The sequence below is a fragment of the Amblyomma mixtum genome, chromosome 6 (genome assembly GCF_055824585.1).
Source record: "Amblyomma mixtum isolate Tamu chromosome 6, ASM5582458v1, whole genome shotgun sequence".
Classification (NCBI taxonomy): Eukaryota; Metazoa; Arthropoda; class Arachnida; order Ixodida; family Ixodidae; genus Amblyomma; species Amblyomma mixtum.
In genome coordinates this window covers 56,783,788-56,804,170 of record NC_143017.1, presented here as the reverse complement: position 1 = coordinate 56,804,170, position 20,383 = coordinate 56,783,788, and positions in this window count along the sequence as shown.

Sequence of the window (20,383 nt, the reverse complement as noted above, 5' to 3'; positions counted from 1 at the left end):
TGTTTGCCGCGGCAAAAAAATGGCTGAATAGATTAAGCGGTCATATCTGGTTGGTCTTACGAATTCTGGAATGGAATATTTAACTCGTATTTCTTCCGTTATCCGTTTTAACAACTGGCCAAAGAAGGCTCCTAATAAGGAATTTTAAGTTAAATTTCTTAAACAATACAGAAAGGGCAACGGCTTCGTCCTATTGCCTTACCACAATTACATGGCACTTCATAGTCCAAATGTTCGATGCCTGATTTGAACAAACTGCCCCTTCGATTCCTAGCGTACCCTGCTCAAGGGCTGTATGTGGAGACGACCTCGAAACTTGCAGCAACCCTCGGAGCTTGCGACTTGTCTAACAATGTCACACATGCACTAGCCTAGGCGGAAGCGCAGTCTACTGAAGAAAAAAAAGACGCAAATGTCTTAGATTTTTTCTGTGACGCCATATCTATGAATTGAGGACTTCAGCAGCAGCTAAAAGAAACGACACCTTGTAGCGCGGATTGCAAGTACCACCGTCACTATTTCTGGAGTAGCTCTTAGTAATGTAAAGGCGTATATGGGGACCTAAGAAGGCTACTCATTCCCTTTAAGAACCAATGACATATGCCAATCACACAGCTCTACAGGGTTTTTCTTGACAAGAGTGTATTCCTTGACACTCGGTATGACCGGGGAAAGACGGCGTGGAAGAAACTGCAGGTACGCACAAAAACATTCTCCCCTGACGTCACCTTTGAGTGGTACTGAATTGAAAGCTATTAATGCAGACCATCAGGAAGAGGCAATAGGGAGACACAAAAGCAAAATTGAACTGACCATTCTCCCTGAAGCCCCTTCCTTTACGCTGCCGCTCTGCTAAAATAGTCGGCTCGACAGCAAGGGCGGTGAATTCTAGGCACACACACACAAAATAGTGAAGGCCGTGAAGACGAGACCAAGAGGACGACTCGTGTTCGTCTTGTTTATTTTCCACCGTTTCGTTTTATTTTGATGGGGGGTGGGGCGCTGGGTTTACATAGTCATCCGCCTACGGTCTTTGAGAAAAGCGCAAAGCTTTACCGCGAAAACAAAGCGCAAAAAGCGCTAACACGTCCAGCATAACAGCGAAATTGTTCCCGCCCTACGAAGAAAAATGCTGGCAGGCGCGGACACAGCTGAGGCGGTATGCTGGAAGGCCCGAGTTTGCTGAAACTCGGAATCTTCCCGAGCTCTGGCGACACCCTCAGATGAGTGAACTAATGGTAGCAAGACAAAATCCCACCCTCGTCACGTCTCAAACTTCATTGGGTTATCTGGATATATTTCGTGCTTTATCAACACATCGGCGCCACCTCATCGGCTTCTTGGGCGGTCTACAAAGAACGGGTCACGTGAGCCAACCGTCGGTGCACTTTTCATTTGTGTGTCGCTCCACCAAGTGCACTGCGTGTGCAATTAGACAAACAAGGTTTGTTGAATTTTATAATGCACTTAATACACCTTTATAAGCATTTTATAGTATGCAAGATTTGGATTTAAAGTGCTTTGGAGTGATTTATGCATTATTAAATTTTGCTTTGTACCGCGAGGGAACGCTACCAACGCCCGTCATCAGCTGACCGCCAATGGTGGCGAGGTACATGTGCAACGCTGTGAAGGCTACGGAAGTAGTCCGCAAAAAATAAAAAAATAAAGAGAGGTATATCACTCCGCCCTTTTCTGTGGCCGTGTGGTCTAACGCGTCACTCCGGAGAGTCGACAGGCAATGGGAGCGCGTGGGTTCAAATCCCACATGGTGAAACTTTTTTATCTCACATTTTTTTTTTCATCGCAAGTTGAATTTCGCGTGACTTGAACGAAAAAACTCGTTTTGTTCAGAATCGCTTGAATATTATGCCGTGTTCTGAAATGAACTGCATGGATCTGTTCATTTCATGCATACCGCGTTAATGTGAGCTGTCCGAAATTCGTTGTCAATGAGCTCGCACCGGCTTTTGGTCAGCAGTGGCGGTTATCTTCCCTCTTCTGCAGCGTTGTGACTATACTTTTTAGATGCAAGTGAGAGGTTTGTGCGAAAGATGACATTCATTCGTCGGATTGAATTAATTAGCACAGTGGTGAGTGCTCTGCAGTGGCCCGATTAACAAGTGGCCATCTGCAACTTATGATTTCGCCGTTGCCGAGGAGCCCACTTTTTTTTGTGGACCTCTCTTAAGGTACCTGGCATGTTATGAATTGTTCTGTGGAACCGGTTAGCGGCTGATCCAGTCTTCGCCAAAAGAGTCTAGGACCGACTTTGGCACTGTGCTGTCCCAAAGGACTTGGTGAGAACAATTATTTTTTACTGATTGCAATGTTCAATGTATAATGTGTCTTCCACGTGAAATAGTTGGCCTTCACCATGTCAGGGCTGGACTTCGAAGGGGCCTTTACGCCAATGTGGGTCCCGTGGACGCATCCCACGGCGTCTGTGATGCCGCCGCGCAGAAGGAAACGCTCCTCAAAATACGCACGCTCGGCCGCAGTCGTGGGCAAAGCGAGCCACCGCTTCTGCACAGCCGCGTCGATAAGCGCGTCGGAGACGTCCCTCACACAGCGGCTCACAGTGCTTTATTGGCGTCCAATAAAGCGGTCTGCGCCGACGCTCCCCTGGAAGCTCCCGGTCGCGAAGAACCGGAGGGCGCAGAGGACTTGCTCTTCGACCGAAAGCGAATGAAGCCTGGTACGCACTCTCCGCAGGCGTGGGTCGTCGTCTAACTATTTATACAACGATCGTACCGATTTTTTGGAGAGGCGAAAATCTCGCTGGAATTCGTCGTCGGCCAAGGCAGTAAACGGGTCCAGCCGGCCGTACTGACATTTGCCGTCAGAGGAAGCGATTACCCAGGCTGCTGCTGCTGCCGCCATGACAGTCCCGATATGAATTCGGGGCACTTCACCGTTCACGAGTTTAGCTCCGAGTTCACCTGTCAATCAAAACCATTGGTCACGCCCCAGGCGTGCCGTACATAAATTATAGGCGTACGCGCTATGGGTGTGCCAATCCCAACATCCCTGCCGGCTACAGGTATGCTGCGCGGCTGTGCTGATTGCTGACAGACATCGATGATGTTGACCATCGAAATATAACAGGCAAAACGGATGTCATCGCTGATAAATCTAAGCACTCGCGAAGGACACGCAACGTGGCGAAAGCCGCCGATTTCTTCGCTCGCATACCAAGATTGCACAACACTATAGCCTGTTGCAACCACGTAAGACACAGCACAACGCTGAAGGCGCGTCACACCTGCTTGCAAGGCGTCAAACACGGAGCACGACGACGAACCGGTGCGAACCGGTGCGCTAGGACGAAGCACGTCCTACTCCAACAACATCGCATCACAGGTGTTTGGCTTGGCCGTCCTTTCATCGGTGATAAAGCTGAGCATCAATGTGTCAAACACATCTGGGATCAACAAACGATGGCTGCTCCAGACCCAGTGCAATAAAGTGTTTGTAATTTCAAGCACGCAAGCACTGCGTACTTCACAACCGTAACACCTTTCTCTGTTATAAGTCCGATTCCATTGTTACAAACAGGATCCCTCACCTGCCCGAATGATATTAATGCGATGTCCCTGCGGTATACAACGGCGATCGACGTTAGTGACCAAACCAGTCCGCAAAACGTTGAAGTCCGCGACGTTAACAAATACTACGCAGATACGCGCGCCACCCCTTCACAGCTTTTAGTCAGCGTCTGATGACATAGGATGAGTTGTGTCGCTGGGTAGCACGCTCATCGCATCCGCAGTGCACTAAAGAGGCGTCACACACAACAGGCATACGTAATGAATCATTGAATACAGCCAAACAGCAAGCGTCTGATGACATAGGATGAGTTGTGTCGCTGCGTAGCACGCTCTTCGCATCCGCAGTGCACTAAAGAGGCGTCACACACAACAGGCATACGTAATGAGTCATTGAATACAGCCAAACAGCAATTTTTTTTCTCACACCACATCACAGCCGCTCGCACGGCCAATTTCTACCGCTGAGATCCGCCAAGAGCGTACTAAAAGCAATGGTTGGCCATACCGGGGTGCGGCAGCGGCCGTAACAGCGGAGAGCTCCACCTGAGGTCACTGCAGAGAGCAGCAGTGACGCGGGGGTGCAGTGAAGTTCAGTTTTTTGCTTTTGTTTATTATGCAAGCCAGAAGATGCATGACTGTTATATTTTGATATACGACACAATAAAATATATTATCGCAATGGCCGAAAAATAAGACAGATTCAGCGTGTAGTAGTTGCCCAGTCTTTCCAGTCGAAGGCAGCGCTACCGGCGGCGTGTCAGCGCAGGAGCTCTCTCGTTTTCGACCCGGTGGGCTGCCGCTCTAGTTCGTATGCAAGCCACGCTTCAAGCAATGGCCTCACTATCGCCTCTAGCGGCAGAAAGTGTCAAATCTTTGTTAATTTCCTAAAGCTATGCTTTTCAACAACGCTTCATTGGATTCAGATTTTAAAATACATTTGGAAATGAACAAAATGTTCATAATATTATCTGTTGCCTTTTAACGTATTCCAGAGAAGAGAAAGGGTTGATACAAGAGTGCACCTAGTGCGCACTGTTCGTCTTCGGAAATGGAGAGACAGATAGAGCCTGAAAGAGAAGACACGCCTTTGACGCGCCCGAAAAGGCGTGTCAAACAGCTAGCGGCGAGTGTGCAGATAGATAGCAGAGAAGTAACGATTTCGCGATTGCTGATATGGCGCTGATAACTTCAGGTAGCGCTGCGGCCTGGTATTGCGCAGTGTATTGTGTTTGAAGTGTGAAACAGGCGCGCAGGGTGCGCTTGTATCGCCGTTACGTGGCTTTGTCTCTACATTTTATTGTCCGCTGCCTGCGCACGTTCCGCGCTATCTTCGTTCACTGACGGCCGACATCGCAAACTCGGATGAAACTCGGGCGAGCGCCAAACTCGGGCCTTCCGGCATTGCGCCCCTGGACGTTGTTTATGCCAACTCAGTGACGACAACCCTCCCTCACGGTGCGCCTACTGTACACACACGGAAGTTCTGCCTAACGTACAGCACAGAAGTGTGCGGCCTTGCAGGCAAATGGGCTGATGACGCTCTCTGCATTTCAGATCCCCCCCCCCCCCCCCCTGTCAAAAAACAAAAATGCCTAAGCAGTGCACTTGGTGAGAGGACGGAGGTACAGACGCTGCAATGAACAATCGTCGCCACTCCGATCTCGCTGGTTCTTTGTCGCACCATAGAACATCACCTCGTTATTGCTTCGTAATAAAAAAAAAGGCACCCTCTCACCTCTTCTTTTCCTCCATCAATGCAGTAAACATGTTCAAGCTCCCGCCGCGGATCAAGGCGAAAGGCTAAAAAGCGCCCGTGTGCCGAGCAATGTCAGGGCGCGTTGAGGAATCTTAGAGAGTCGAAGTTGAAGCTGAGCCCACGTATCAACGGAACCTTTTTCTCTTTCGTCTCTCACTGCCTCTTTCACCTCTTCCTTCGCGGCGTGGTTTATGAGTTCGCTGAAAAGTGAAACAGGTGCTGTGCCATTTTCTTTCTAAAAAAAAACAGTTTTTAGTGTTTGCCGCTTTAGGGCTTCGAGTCATGGCGCTCGACCAGTTTTCACCACATGCCAGTTAACGCAGTCACGGCGCGCCGCCCGAGAACCAACACCGGAAAACCAGAGAACCAGAAAAACGCGGACGGAGGGCCTGGAATATCACGCATGGGAACGAGAGCGTACGGGACAAAGGTTTCATGACCTCGCCAGGTCTGGGAATGCAGGTCAAGCAAACGTAAGTACAGTGGCGTTCCTAACGTTCGGCATATGAAACAAATCGCCAGGTCGGCTAGCAATCGCCGGAACAATTAATAAGTAGCTGCAGCATGAGGCATTTTCTGTTAAAAAAATTCTTTGGGACTAGGTCTCAGATATCTGTCAAAGCCTTCTTTCTAAACCACCTTTCAAAACCATGTCCCTCCAATCCCTCCCTCCCTCCCTCCCTCCCTCCCTCCCTCCCTCCCTCCCTCCCTCCCTCCCTCCCTCCCTCCCTCCCTCCCTCCCTCCCTCCCCCACACTTCAGGAACTGTTACGAATTATCTTTAAGTCACGCCGAGTTACCTAAGTACCAAAGCCCTTAACTGAAAGCTCGGACGGGTCGGCACCGTTCAAGACATGCATTTAACATCTCAGGTCCACATCATCATGCAAACTGCAAAAAACATGTGTTGTAAATGAAGAAGCATAAAGACGTTATTTATTTCTAATCTTCATTATAGTATTCGAATCCACTTAATATGCAACCTGAAGAGCTACTGGTTTGCACGTAAGGACTTATTGAGCGTTTCGTGCTCGCTGGATTGACTCTCAGGAAGCGTTGTATGAGCCACAACTGAAAGCATACAATCTCTTCCCCTTCCTAAAACTAGAATCCCAGTCGCTGTCTCACGCAATGTATGAAAGGTCTTTCAGTTCATTCAAAATAGCCAGGGATCTACTACCAGGTGTTCCTGTGCTGTGCGCGTCTTTAGACGAAACATAGTGGTGTTGCTTTAGAAGCTTACCGAAGGGATGCGTCGTCTGCACGCTAGTAAAAACACTCCCGGCGTTCATATTTCAATGTCTAACCATTATTCCCCTCTAGCGCTGATCGTCTATTCCTGGAAACGCCAGCCTTCGCACTTCCGCTCTAAGCTCAGGCCTCTGCGCGAAGAACTAGACCCTTTATCACGTCCTACCCCTGCCCAAAACACCAAAACACTTTCGGCAGAGCCCTCAGAACTACCGCATTTTCTGATATTTAAGGCCCTCGAACTGTTGAACATAGCGCTATCTTTGAGTCAGTTTAATGTAAAGATAACGACACGCAGGTGACGGCGGTAGTAATGAGAAAAGGCACAATAGCAGTTCAGCGCTGTGTTTGTGCGTGTCTTCCTTCTTCGTCCCGTGTTAGCGCGCTGTTTTACGGTGAGATCATGTACCAACTGGCCCGGCAACTATCCTTAACACAGTAGCAGCCTCACTCAATGCTGACGCCTGAATCGCGATGGGAGGCAATGGATAAATGGACTGAAATGAGAAAAAGAAAAATTGAAAGCACATATTATCCAAGGAAATGAGAAGGTTGTTCCACTGTGACGAATTTTGAAATTTTGTGACATGCACTTTGCCTTTTTGTTGCCCCTTTCTACACTTCCTTTTATTTATTTATTTTCAATACTCTCAAGGCCCGTAGGCATCCTCCCCCCCCCCCCCCCTTTTGCAAAAAAGCACATTCCCGGGTGCTGCAGTTCCTTAAGGCGAAAGCGAGTGACCCGGGCATGCGATGGCGGAGGACACTATCCCCTATTACGACTCAACACGTTGCTATTATGAGCTTAGGCCTCCGCCTCACCACGAGAGGAAACGATAAAACTAAGAGTTGCAGGGTATGACGGCACCGGGAGCTCAGGCCAGGCTTTGAGGCAATCTTACCGAGATAAGAGAAATCGGGCTTCTGTTTACGCAAGAAATTAGCGCTTCGTGGGGTTGCTTTGAAAAAGACAAAAGGTGGAAAGGATGCCGATTCCTCTGTGCAGGGAATGCTATAAACCTCACGAACTTCGCTAGCGCTGCTCGGTTCTGCAAAATAGATTCCTCTCTGTATCGTGCTGGGGCAGCACAATCTTCTCCTTAGGCATGGAGAAATGAACATCAAACGGAGTGTGCCCGACATTTCTTTCTGTTTTTTAGATTGTTTTCTCTTTTTGCCTGCTTGTTTTCATTTCATTTTATTTTATTACTTTATTTTCATTTATTTCTTTTGATCGTTCCTTGATTGAGTATTTATTTGGTTTTTGGTTTTTTGTTTGCTCTTTTTACCCACAATTTCTTCCGTCCTTTTCTTTTCACTGTCATTGGTTTATTCGAAAAAGTAGGCAGATAAATTTATCAGGTCTTCTTGTTCTCTGATCATGGTCCGCAGGACATTCTAACGTCAGATATCGAGCAAATATTTCCGAGAAAAATAAATAAGAATTGGGGTCAAACTGTTAGACGAAAAACTCTGCGATAGAAAAAGAAAACTACTGTGCACTATTTTCTCCAGTTCTGTTTTTGGAGCGAAAGCTCTACTCCTCGCGTACAAAGCTGAAGGTCACGTGGCTACGAAATTTGACCTTCAAACCAGGAGGAGGGGAAGCTTCATTTCACTTCATATCACGTGACTCGCCACAGCTGCGCGCGTTGAGCCGACGGCACTCGGTCGCCCGCAACAAACGAATCACGTGACTCCCTGGGCCTCGCCACAGCTGCGTATGCGGAGCCGACGGCACTCTCGCAACTGCCTGAAATCACGTGACGCGCCTTTCGCTACATAAAAGCGTGTGGCGGGTGCTTACCTCCACACAAAACCATGGCCGAGCAGAGCGCCGGAACTTGTGCTTCGACGATGTATCGTCGCCATCAAGTAGAATCTGATGCTCTTTACGATATTGAAAGGCATCATGTTGGAAAACTGTGCTTAATGGAGCTTTCGCTCGTCTTGCTGGGTTCAGCTGGGCTTAACCACTTCTAATTTCTTTTTCCCAGTGGTCTGTTCACGGTCATGAGGGGAAAAAGCACAGCACGACAACTTCGTGTCTCTACGTACTGCTTTAAATGAGCATTCCGGACGCCTCCGTACGGCTTTTGTTGAAAGTCAGGAAGGCCAAAAAGCAGTTCTTTATCGCTGATTGATGCGATAGGTGTGATAGGTTTGCCGAGAGGTCCACAAGAAAAAGTAGAACTCAGTTCATCAAAGCTTGCAAGTATAATCAGTCCCTTTTTCTGCTGATACATATGTTTTTTTTTCTTGGCTTCCTGTAGAATAAAACAAGTTCACTTTTCTGTAAAGGTCCCCTCATGGAGATTAAATTAGATTTTCCATCAATACAGGCTGATTTCAACTTGTCCTGATCGTCCTTGCAGGAAACGAACGTCATTTCTAGTGATTTCGCAGCTTAGGGGAACAGTGGTCTTGTTATGCTGCGCCAGTCATTGCGCAATATTTTGAGAAACTATACACGCTTACACACAGTCTAAATGGGAGCAGTATGGGCAAATAAAACAACGTGACATGAGTTGGCGGCTGTGTAGAAAAGCTTCGAAACGAGGCTACCATAATGAGGAGAAAAAGCGCTGACCACTGACCGGCGATATATAAATCATGCTTTTACGTGCACAAAGTTGTACATGACATGTACTTTCCTTTTGTAAAGAGAAGATGGCGCAAAATAGGTTGTGTATTCTCCACGTGAAGTGAACTATTGCGCATGATCGCTTGCTTGGTGAGTCCTCTGCAATAATTTCATTTTGCGATCTTTCAGTGAGTTCGGCCCCCGAGCATTACTTGAGGGGCTCGATCCTTGGCAACGGAAGCCACGTTCTGGTGCACGCGAAATTATGAAACGCTCGATTTTTCCAAAAGTTTGATGCAGAATAAAAAAAAATAAGGTTGTTTATTTTAAAAAGAAACCCTTTCTTTTAACTGAAAGTTCAAAACGGAAGCAGTCCGAAAAGGTATTTGAATTTTGCTAAAATGTACAATTGCCCGGTTGAACAGTGCTTGAAAGTTGAGTAACCAACTTTGAAAAGCCTTCGAGAACTGGTAGTTAATTTTTTTTTTCGTTTGCTTTCGTTCTCGCGTTGTACTTTCTCCCTTTCACATTTCATTTCATTTCATTTCATTTTCATTTTATTACCTTAAAGACCCCTCGCGGGGTAGTACATAAGGGGTGGGATTAGCAGAAAAGGTACAAGACAAATGCTATTTGCGATCATGAACAAAAAATGTTGTTTAGATTGCTTGCAAATGATGAAGGACAGGTGATGTCGATGATATGCTGGGGAAGGCCGTTCCAATCTTTAGCTGCACGTGGAAAGAAGGAGGCTGAAAAAGTAACAGTTCGGGCACGTGGGCGAAAAACTTGAAGCGTGTGGCTAGTGCGGTGAGAAATGTATGATGCTGGCGGGATATAAGGGGCACGGTTAAGTGATGAGTAAAAGAACTTGTGGTACAGTGATAGCGTGGCTATGCGACGACGAACGGAAAGAGGCGATAGTGCTGATTTGGTTTTTAAGGCTGAAACACTGACGTCGTAGGAGTAAGAAGAATGAATGAACCTTGTAGCGCGGTTTTGAACGGCTTCTAGATCGTTTACGAGGTTAATAAGATGCGGGTCCCATATGGCGGATGCATATTCAAATTTAGGTCTAATGAGTGACTTGTAGGCGAGCAATTTCACGTGATGTGTGGTGAGGCGAAGGTGACGTTTAAGAAATCCCAGAGTTTTGTTAGCCGATGATATCACGTTAGCAACACGTGCATTCCATGTTAGGTCACTAGATAATGTGACGCCTAAGTATTTGAAAGATGATACAGATTCTACGGACTCGTTAGCGATTTTGTATTGGAAGGCATGACTCTTTTTGCGACGGGTGATGGAAAGAAGCTTGCATTTGCTAGGGTTGAGGGTCATAAGCCAATCTGCGCACCACTGTTCAATTTGGTTAAGGTCCTGCTGGAGGACTTCTTGATCAGTTATGTTTGTTACTTGGCGGTAAATTACGCAGTCGTCAGCGAACATTCGAATTTGGCAGGATACATACTGTCTGAGATCGTTAATATATACTAAAAACAATAGGGGTGCAAGAACAGAGCCTTGTGGGACGCTGGATGTTGCAGGGAGAGGGTTGGAAGACTGGTTATTTACAATGACTGACTGAAAGCGATTTCTTAAGAAGGCCTTGATCCAGTTTAGCACTGGAAGGAATTATGCTCGAAGGAATTATGCTCTTCAAGTGCAACCTTTTCGAACCGAAAATTTTGATGATACGAACAGTATCATCCGAGAAACGAGTGGTCAGAAATAATGCATCGAGTGTTTGACACGCACGCCACTTCTCACTCCATAAATATCAATGTGTAATCCCTGGGACCTCCTTGCTGTAGCTGGGCCACATTCCGACAGCTGCTTGACGCAGAGATTTCGCTATTCACTAATACACTCACCATAAATTTAAAACCTAACGCTTGCACGTACTCAAACCGATATTCCAAATGCAGTAGAGCAGCAAGTGCACGTGTTAATTTTGGATTTCGGTTAAGCCGCAAAAAAGGCCCACAAATACACCGAATTCATTCTTAGAAATTCGGTTTTAACCAAAAACGGTCAGTCTGCTCTACATGCGCGTCTCAGCTAGATTTCTGCAGAGTGGGAGTTGCAAAATGTTCAGAAACCATGTGAGCGGCGGGGCAACAGAACCAAGAGGTTGAGTACAATAGCTGTGCTCTTAATGACTTGCTCTGCGACCTCATACACACTTGCGCAAACCGAACGGCTCCACCTCCTCGGCAAGCCTAACGACATCTGGTAACAGACTATCATCATTCGCTGAGGCCGTTGCTGCCTTGATTAAGTTTTTTTCCCGCATATCTCCATGGTGCGGGTACACGTACACATAGGAGTCTACATCACACAACATTGAACTTCACGCAACCAATCGAAACAAAGATCGCTGGAGGCACTGCTGGCCAGCTCAGCCCTAGAGGGCCAGATCATCTTGGTCAGTATCGCATTATGCTTAGCATTTTTTCCTCAATATGGCACAATGCAGATTTCAAATGGTAGATTTTGTTACGGTTTCTCGAGCCGTTGAAATTTTCTCTTCACCTGAAGAAAGCCAGAAGCCAATTACAAAAAGGCAAAGTTATCACCCGTATCAGACATGGGATCACCATCGAATGAGAGTGTGAGTGACGAAAATGAATTTTTTGGATTTTAATTAGCTTCATCCTTTCCGAAGCTGTAGACGAAGGAACTGCTGTTTTAGATACTGCATACTACTTGGACAATTTTTCATGCGATTTAGTTATGATGAACAGAACTTATTCTAGTTGACGCAGTAAGATTCAGTAAAAGATTCGTGCTGACTATGGTCCAGCGTTTAAAAAATGTTGCTTGAAATGAGCGGAGTCATTACCTGGCATATTAGAACCGAGTCATGTAATATAAATATCTTTACATTTTTTCCGCTTCTCTTTAGTGTCACGTTGTCAGCTCTGGAAAAAGACTGTCATGACTACTATCATAACACATAAGTCGGAATTCTACCGTTAAGTCTCGCATTAAAACAAACATTGCCCTTATATTCATGCTGTGTATTGCAGATTGAAGGCTGAGTAATTGTTTCTCATATGCTTCGTTCCGTCTTCTCGGCAGGTTGGCGTTTATTTCAGTTCTTTATTATACCAGTGAGCTACATTGAAGCGCGGACGCGCATAAGCAGAATAAATAGATTTCATACAAGGTATGCCATTATATGGATGTTTCAACAGAGCCCAAATACTTTCCACAAGATTTCACAATAGACATCCAGGCAACGCTTGTGGTGAAGCGTTAACCGCTTTTTTGCTCGAATGGCGCACATGCGATTAGGGCCAATCTGGACGGAATCGTACAAACCAAGTTTCGTGGCAGAAGATCGTCCATACTCCTGTGCGCTCGAAATAGATAAAGCTGTTTGATGAAGGAACGATGGTTATTAAATAAGGGATATATATATATATATATATATATATATATATATATATATATATATATATATATATATATATATATATATATATATAGCGAAGTATACGCTTCGTTAAAGGAAACATATTTATTCGACTCGACGTTTCGATCGGAAGACCGATCTGCTTCCTGAAGAAGATCGGTCTTCCGATCGAAACGTCGAGTCGAATAAATATGTTTTCTTTAACGAAGCGTATACTTCGCTATATATACTTGAAAGCAGTCAAGTACTTCATGCTTTCGCAACACCCGTATCACCACACACACACACACACACACACACACACACACACACACACACACACACACACACACACACACACACACACACACACACACACACACACACACACACACACACACACACACACACACACACACACACACACACACACACACACACACACACACACACACACACGCGCGCGCGCGCACGCGCACGCGCACGCAGACGCGCACGCACGCACGCACGCACGCATAAGGAATATTTACCGACAACCTTACCCTGATGAAGGACGGTCCACCGTCCGAAACCGTCGGTAAATAAATGTTTCTCTAAGAAGTGTACTTCAACTTATTCCTTATGTTATCAGCAGTCGAGCAAGTTTTTTCATCGTAATATATATACTATATATATATATATAGAAGAAGGGGTCACAGCATTGCAATTATCTTCATTTAATACTGACAGTTTCGAACGGAGGACCGTCCTTCCTCAGGGTATTCGTATATATACCCTGTGTGTGTATACCCTGAGGAAGGACGGTCCTCCGTTCGAAACTGTCGGTATTAAATGAAGATAATTGCAATGTTGTGACCCCTTCTTCTACAAGTCTTCCTGGCCCATTGAACATTAAGACCTACTGCAACTACTATATATATATATATATATATATATATATATATATATATATATATATGCATGCTCGTGCTTTAAACAGAGAAACACGCCGATGATGGCAATCAGCACGTTGTAGATGATTCAGAACAAGTGCGTTCGCGCTTTCTTTTCGCACTACGGTGGCAGGTATAGTTTGCTTCGCCACCCAATAAACACAGAATCAGTTGCAATCGGCTTCAATACAACCTCAGATAAGGGGCACGCTTCTAGTGGTTTCTGCGAAGCGCATGATTTATGTGTTTCAGCCAACTGTTCGCACCATGGGTTGTTTTTTTCTGTGCAAATAAACAGTATTAAAAAGGTCCAAAAGTTCTGTGCTTTGTTTTGATCCAGGTCAGAGTTCCCTTAAAAAGGGGGCTCAGTATTTCTTGCTTTGACGTTACTTGTTGTAGTACTTATAAGATTTTTCTTCTTCATCACTCACCAAGATGTATCCTGTTCGGAAGCCAGTGTTTTCATGTTCAAACGTTACTTGCAAGGAACACCAGAAATCATGAAAGACTAGAGGCAGCCGAACAGTGTGAGGACGCTAAGAGAGAATAACAATCAACGCCCTCCGATTGACAAACAACGTCTATCGCATAGCCGGACAAGGGGACACAAAAACACCCAAGAGAGGCGAGCTTAGGAAGACGGCTGCAAGTAAGCGATGGCGAGTGCCACAGGAAATATTTCCTTGCGATCTGTGACAGCCGTCCTCTGTTTACAGAAGCTCTTCCGCGGTTGATGTTACCGACCCGAGGAAGTAAACACGCCGGAGACGGCTCAGCTTACTCCTTCGTACACATCGTGAAGGCCGTAGGGAATCGGCAATGTTTGTTTCTGACCGGCAAATAAAATTACTTGTAGGTGTCAATATTGTACGGCATAGCACAACCCAGACGTAAACTTCTCGCAGGATAAAGTTTCCTCAATGGCAATTGATGTCTTTGTGGACTTTGGTGGTGCCGCTTCTTTTTTTTTTTAAATTTTTGTGCGGGGAAGTTTTAGGCAGCAATGTGCAAACTCTAAATAAATCAGGTAATATCAAACCACTGCCTTTCTCAGTATTGTATATTTGGTAAGTAAAGCAAAGAAATGTATCGTGGAGTCAAAAACTACATAGCAGTGATATTCGCAGTTTCGGCTGATTCCGCATTTGTTTCTATTAGGAGCTTAAAGCGAAAATATACCTCTGCAACTAATGAAAAAATTGCAACTATTACGGGACTAACCGGTAACTGCTAGAAATGGCCTAATTGATCTGGAGTCGAGTTCAGTGCTGCATGCTAACTACTGCCTGAAAACCTGTGGAATAAAAATCCTACAATGTGCACTTCTTTCGGCTGCAAAAACTCGCAGCATACCAGCCGGCAACCTGAAACAGGAGACATGCTACTGTTTTTATTATTTAATTGGAACTAAGATACCAGTGGAAACCAAAAATTTCGTTATGTTGGCCTCTCTGCACATTGGTGCTTAAAATGAACAGTTCACGATCGTTAACACTAGTCGAGCACTGATGTTTAATTCAATTCCGTGGGTGCGCGCCGTAGTAAACGACATCTTTATGCTCGAAAAATTTACGCTTGTTGTAGGCTCCACAATCAGTGATTTATATTTTTTTTTTAACTTCGCGGCACAGCTCACGAGGTCGATGGTGCAAAACATGAAAAAAGATCCATAGAAGGAGACCTCATAACATGGTGGAAAACTATCATCTGTGTGTATCTTATATCTGATATAGTAAGCAGCATAATGTCTTCAACTTAACCTCCACAACTTCGCCTAATCCCGATATCTACAATACGTCTGCCGCCTATTGCGTCCGTTGTGCTTAAAGTGGTCGCTGACCACAAACAGCGCCGACTATCAACTCATGAGTTTATTCTAGTTATAATCAACTCGTTCAACCATGTCGCTACTGCGAGATCTCCATCGTCTTGCAGGCAAGCATCCATGATTATAGGAAGAAACTTTAACTGTGAGCTTACTGGCTACTGTCACCGCACCACCACAGGACGAGGCTGGCGACTCTGGTCCATGGCACAGGAGCTCCACCTCACAATAGACAAGTTCAACACCCCAACCAAAATTGGCAACAGTGTCAGCACGGACAGCAGCCCAGATGTGACACTGAGCCGCAACCTTGTTGCTATTACGTCGAACACAACATGTCATACATTGGGGAGCGATGATTACATCCTCTTCGTTAGAGTACCCTACAAAGAAAGACCCGTCGCCTAAGAAAAAAATGGCTGAGGCTTAGCTAAGGTTAAGCTGAGTCAGATGCGAAGCATATTGATGGCTAGGCTTGGTAATACATGGCTTTCCTTGGTTGACGTTCATCCCGCTCTTCATCGGTCTCTGTGGCACGCTGAAGCTTTCGCTTCTCGTGCAAATCAGCCCTGCTTCTAGGCGGCATCCCAACACCTGGCCGCCTCGTAAGTGCACGGAGAGCGAGGCAAGCTCAGCTTTATACCGCTGCTGTAGCGTCACGTGGTCAGCTGCAGCGCCTCTGATGTGGAGCCTCCACCGCCGCGGCCGGCCGCGCGAGCCGGCAGCCCATCTCTCCTCTGCTGTGACGTCATGTTGTCACGTGGTCAGCCGCCGCGTCTCTGATGTGGAGCCTCCAGCGCCGCGGCCGACCGCGCGAGCCGGCAGCCCATCTCTCCTCTGCTGTGACGTCATGTTGTCACGTGGTGTCACGTGGTCACGCTAAAGGTCAATGGTAGCTCCACCGCCGCGCTCGACGGGCTGTAGTGTAGCTCCAGTAATATGCTTCGCATAAAAAACTGACCAATTGGGATGCGGTCCGCTCCGCACGGGCGGCCCTCCCTGACGCTCCAAATACAGACATCGACCACTGGGCGGCGTAACCCCTGAATGATGTCTCCACACACACGCGAACCCTTGCCATAATATCAGATACGCCCGCCCTCGACACTCCCGTGGCCCATCTATGGGAAGCCCACCATTGCATCCTAAAGCGCTGGAAAGGGCAAAAGCTCAATCGAACCCTTAAAAAGCACATGGCCGCGCTGCGAAGACAAATCACTGAGCCAGCTGAGGAGCTCCGCTGAGGCCCGGTATGTGCTATCTGACTCTAAAACTGCCATACTAAATTTTGCTCGCCGGAGAGTTCACGTCCCTGCATTTTGCATACTGAACTCCGTCGCCTTACACCCGCCCCACAATATGGAGCTGATACGGATGCCTGCCTACTCCGGGAATCCTGGAAACGAGGCCGCCAACGCTTTAGCCCGAGGTTCTCTCAACCGGACGCCGGCGGCCTCCGATCTGGGGTTCTCGCGGGAGGGCATGCGTTCATTCAGTGAACTGACGCAGGCCTGCAAAGCCGAACGTCGGCTCTGCCCCCCAACCTATCCTTCCTTCGACCATTATCATCAGACACTTTGGAGCGGGCTCCAAACACTCACTTTACCCTCCCCTTACATACGCTCGCGCTATCACCAAGTCCACACAAACCCCTCGCGTACCCTCTGCCACCACTCCAAAGCCACTCTCGACCATATCCTTTTCCTCTGGTCGGCGGATACTCCCCCGCGGGGCCTGGAGGATCTTACCACTTGGTATATTTGGGAGACCCTACTTTGCTCTGAGGACCGGGCCAAGCAAGCCATCGCCGCAGGCCAGGCTGCCAGCGACATGAGTCTCCGGGACATGAAGGTTTAAGTGCAGTGGGGCCGTGCGGGGGCTTAAGGCCCTGCGTGTCGCAAACTCCCCTGTTCCAATTAAAGTTCTCACCACCACCATCACCCATACTTCCACCCCCGTTTCAGCAGATTAAATTTCGTTTTGCAGTCAGGACCGGTCGGCATCTGTCGTGCTCACAAGTTTCGTTATTGATATGCGCCCAAATCTCGTTCCTTTTTTGTATCACTATAGTCGTGCCGATCATTTGCATGTGATATTAGAAATACTGAATATGTCCAACCCGAGCCGTCTTTGGGGATGCCTACATCAGAATTACACCACAGCTGCACAGTTATTAATTCTATAAAAATGTCGGTGTAAACTACGAACATGCATACAGAGAAGAGGCATCACTCACTGTTTCTAATTATGATTATACCGATAACTTTCTACCAACAACATTGCAAACTAGTACTGTGTAAGAAGAACGAAACCCAATCATGGCGTACATCTTTAGCGCAAGTAAAGCAGAGAGATCACCTTGTTTGTCCACAGTGCCGGTGATTACGTTATTTCCTACTGCGAAATTTGAGCGCAACTTATCAGCTGTTCCAGCTTTTCGATACATTGAGGCAAAGAATGCGAGCAAGACATGTATGTACAATTGCAGACAGCTTTTTATTTTTAAGATATATTCCTTGTTCAAGAAATACTCCACTAACAGTAAAATTACGTTTGAGAGAAATTACAATACTAAAGAAGTATTGCACTTAAAGTGCAGCACCATAAGAGAGACAAACAAACAAAAAACACAATTTGTTCAATGAAGCTTAAACGGTGGCCGCCCTTCTTATATAGGCTTTCTTCACGTTCGTCTGTACTTAGCGTCAAGGCAGGAGTGCACATACACACAGTGTCGGCTGTGAAGTCTTCTTCTCGTTCTCGCGCTGGGCGCGCGTCCTGATTGGTCAAATGCTGGGAATGGCTTCAAGGAACATCTGGAACTTTCTGTCGTGGCGCCACCACCATCGCGCGCGTGAAGAGGTGGAGCGAATCTCCTGGCGCACGCAAGGCAACATCGCGTACAAACGACACGGACAGTCTAGAACAATCGAAGGCAATCCCCCCGCGCGCCACGTCTGCGAGCGCTGGGAGAGGGAGCAGCCACACACAAAAGGCTAGTCGCTCTCCAGAGTTCCCTCTCCCCCGTTTTACGGCGCGCGCCCGCGAGAGCCGTCCGCACGGCACTGTTTTTTTTTGTTTCTTGCTAAGGAGGGGAGGAAGTTGCGCTTTTACCCTGTCCTGGTTACAACGGACAACAACGACTGCGACGCCGCGAAACGCAGAAATGGACGCCTAAGAGCTGCGCTCGAAAAGAAGTGACCTTTAAAACATAGCTCTAGGTTTCAGAGGTAATGCTGGCGTTCGTACATAGCCAGATTGACGCAGGAATTGTGCAGCCACAAGCGCATGTTTACTAGGAATTCAGCCGCGTTAATTTTCATTTCATATGCTCCGCTGCAAAACACTCGACGCTGTAGACAAGCGCGCTTACCTCAGTACAGCGGAAAACGTAGCGAGCGAACAATATGTACCTCACGCACGCAGTGGCCCCATATGTAATTACAAAAAAACAATCTCCTAAGACTACTTTTTTTCCTTTCACTAGAGTGGGAAAATGAAGAATACGTGAGATCTAAGCAGCTTCCGCTTATAATTTTCTCTCAGAAGATAACCTGACTGTTGTGAACAGTTTTATCTGAACATTAGTACCCGCCTGCGCGAACGTAGACTCTCCACCTACTCTCTTATTCAGTGTGTTTTTATTTGGTTTGGTTTATAGGGATTTAACGTCCCGAAGCAACTGAGGCTATGAGGGACGCCGTAGTGAAGGGCTCCAGAAATTTCGACCACCTGGGATTCTTTAACATGCACTGACATCGCACAGCACACGGGCCTCTAGAATTTCGCCTTCATCGAAATTCGGCCGCCGCGGCCGGGATCGAACCCGCGTCTTTCGGGTCAGCAGCCGAGCACCGTAACTACTGAGCCACCGCGGCGGGGCGGTTTTTATTTCCGAATGTATTCCACACCTCGTTTCAGTAAGTACGCTTGTATGCAACGACGCGCAGCCCACAACGTGTGCTCAGCTTAGCTGCAGACTGATATGCTTGCTACGTGAAGCTGTCAGCGCGCGCGCGCGCACACACACACACACACACACACACACACACACACACACACACACACACACACACACACACACACACACACACACACACACACACACACACACACACACACACACACACACACACACGCACGCACACGCACGCGCACGCACACGCACACGCACGCACGCGCACGCACACACACACACACACACACACACACGCGCACAAACGCCCACACACACGCGCACACATGCACATACGCACGCACGCACACAAAAACTTTCAAATTTCAACATAAAACGCCTGCGATGAACGCAATTCATCGATGTATAGAAATAACCAGAACACTCTTGAAGGACCGCAGCCTGAAATAAAGTCTTGTGAAATTTTGTGAAAGTCTTGTGAGGTGTTGTGAAAAGTTGCGGGGTGCTTGCGTTCGCAGCCGAAGCTGTGCGCACCGGGGGACCACTCCATCACTGAGCTCCACAATCAAGTCAAACAGCACAGTCGCAGCAGCGATGAGTTCGAGCTCTTCGAACGCACCGCGATTGATGTATGGTACTCAACGAGCTTGTGAAGCTCAATTACATAGCGGTCTGTCCGCAAATGGAACCTCTTCATTTGCGCAACCCAAGGCACCACCATCGCAAACAAATTGGCCAGGGAATTCATCCTTTCTTCCAGCAAAGGTCAGGTTCCCGTGCAAGGACACGTAAAATTGAACGGTGAAGTGTGCCGTGGCATTATTACCGTAAACGAGCGGGAGACCACGGCAACGCTCAAAGGCAAGATTGTGTGGAGGGACGGGGACATTGCCTTCGTCCGAAAACTGGGCAAATCTTCGATAGCGCTCATCACCTTCGTGGGTAGAAGAGTGCCGCGCTTCGTCCGCTATAACACGACTATCACACCGGTGCGAGAATACAAGCGCACTATTCCCGCCTGCTACCGGTGTGGTACCATTGGCCATCATGCGAACGTCTGCCCCAGGCCAGTGGAAGAAAGATGCGGCCATTGTGGACAGAATGTGGGGACAACGGCCGAGGGTATGAAACCTCATGACTGCAAGCCATCATGCCTCGTATGTGGGGAA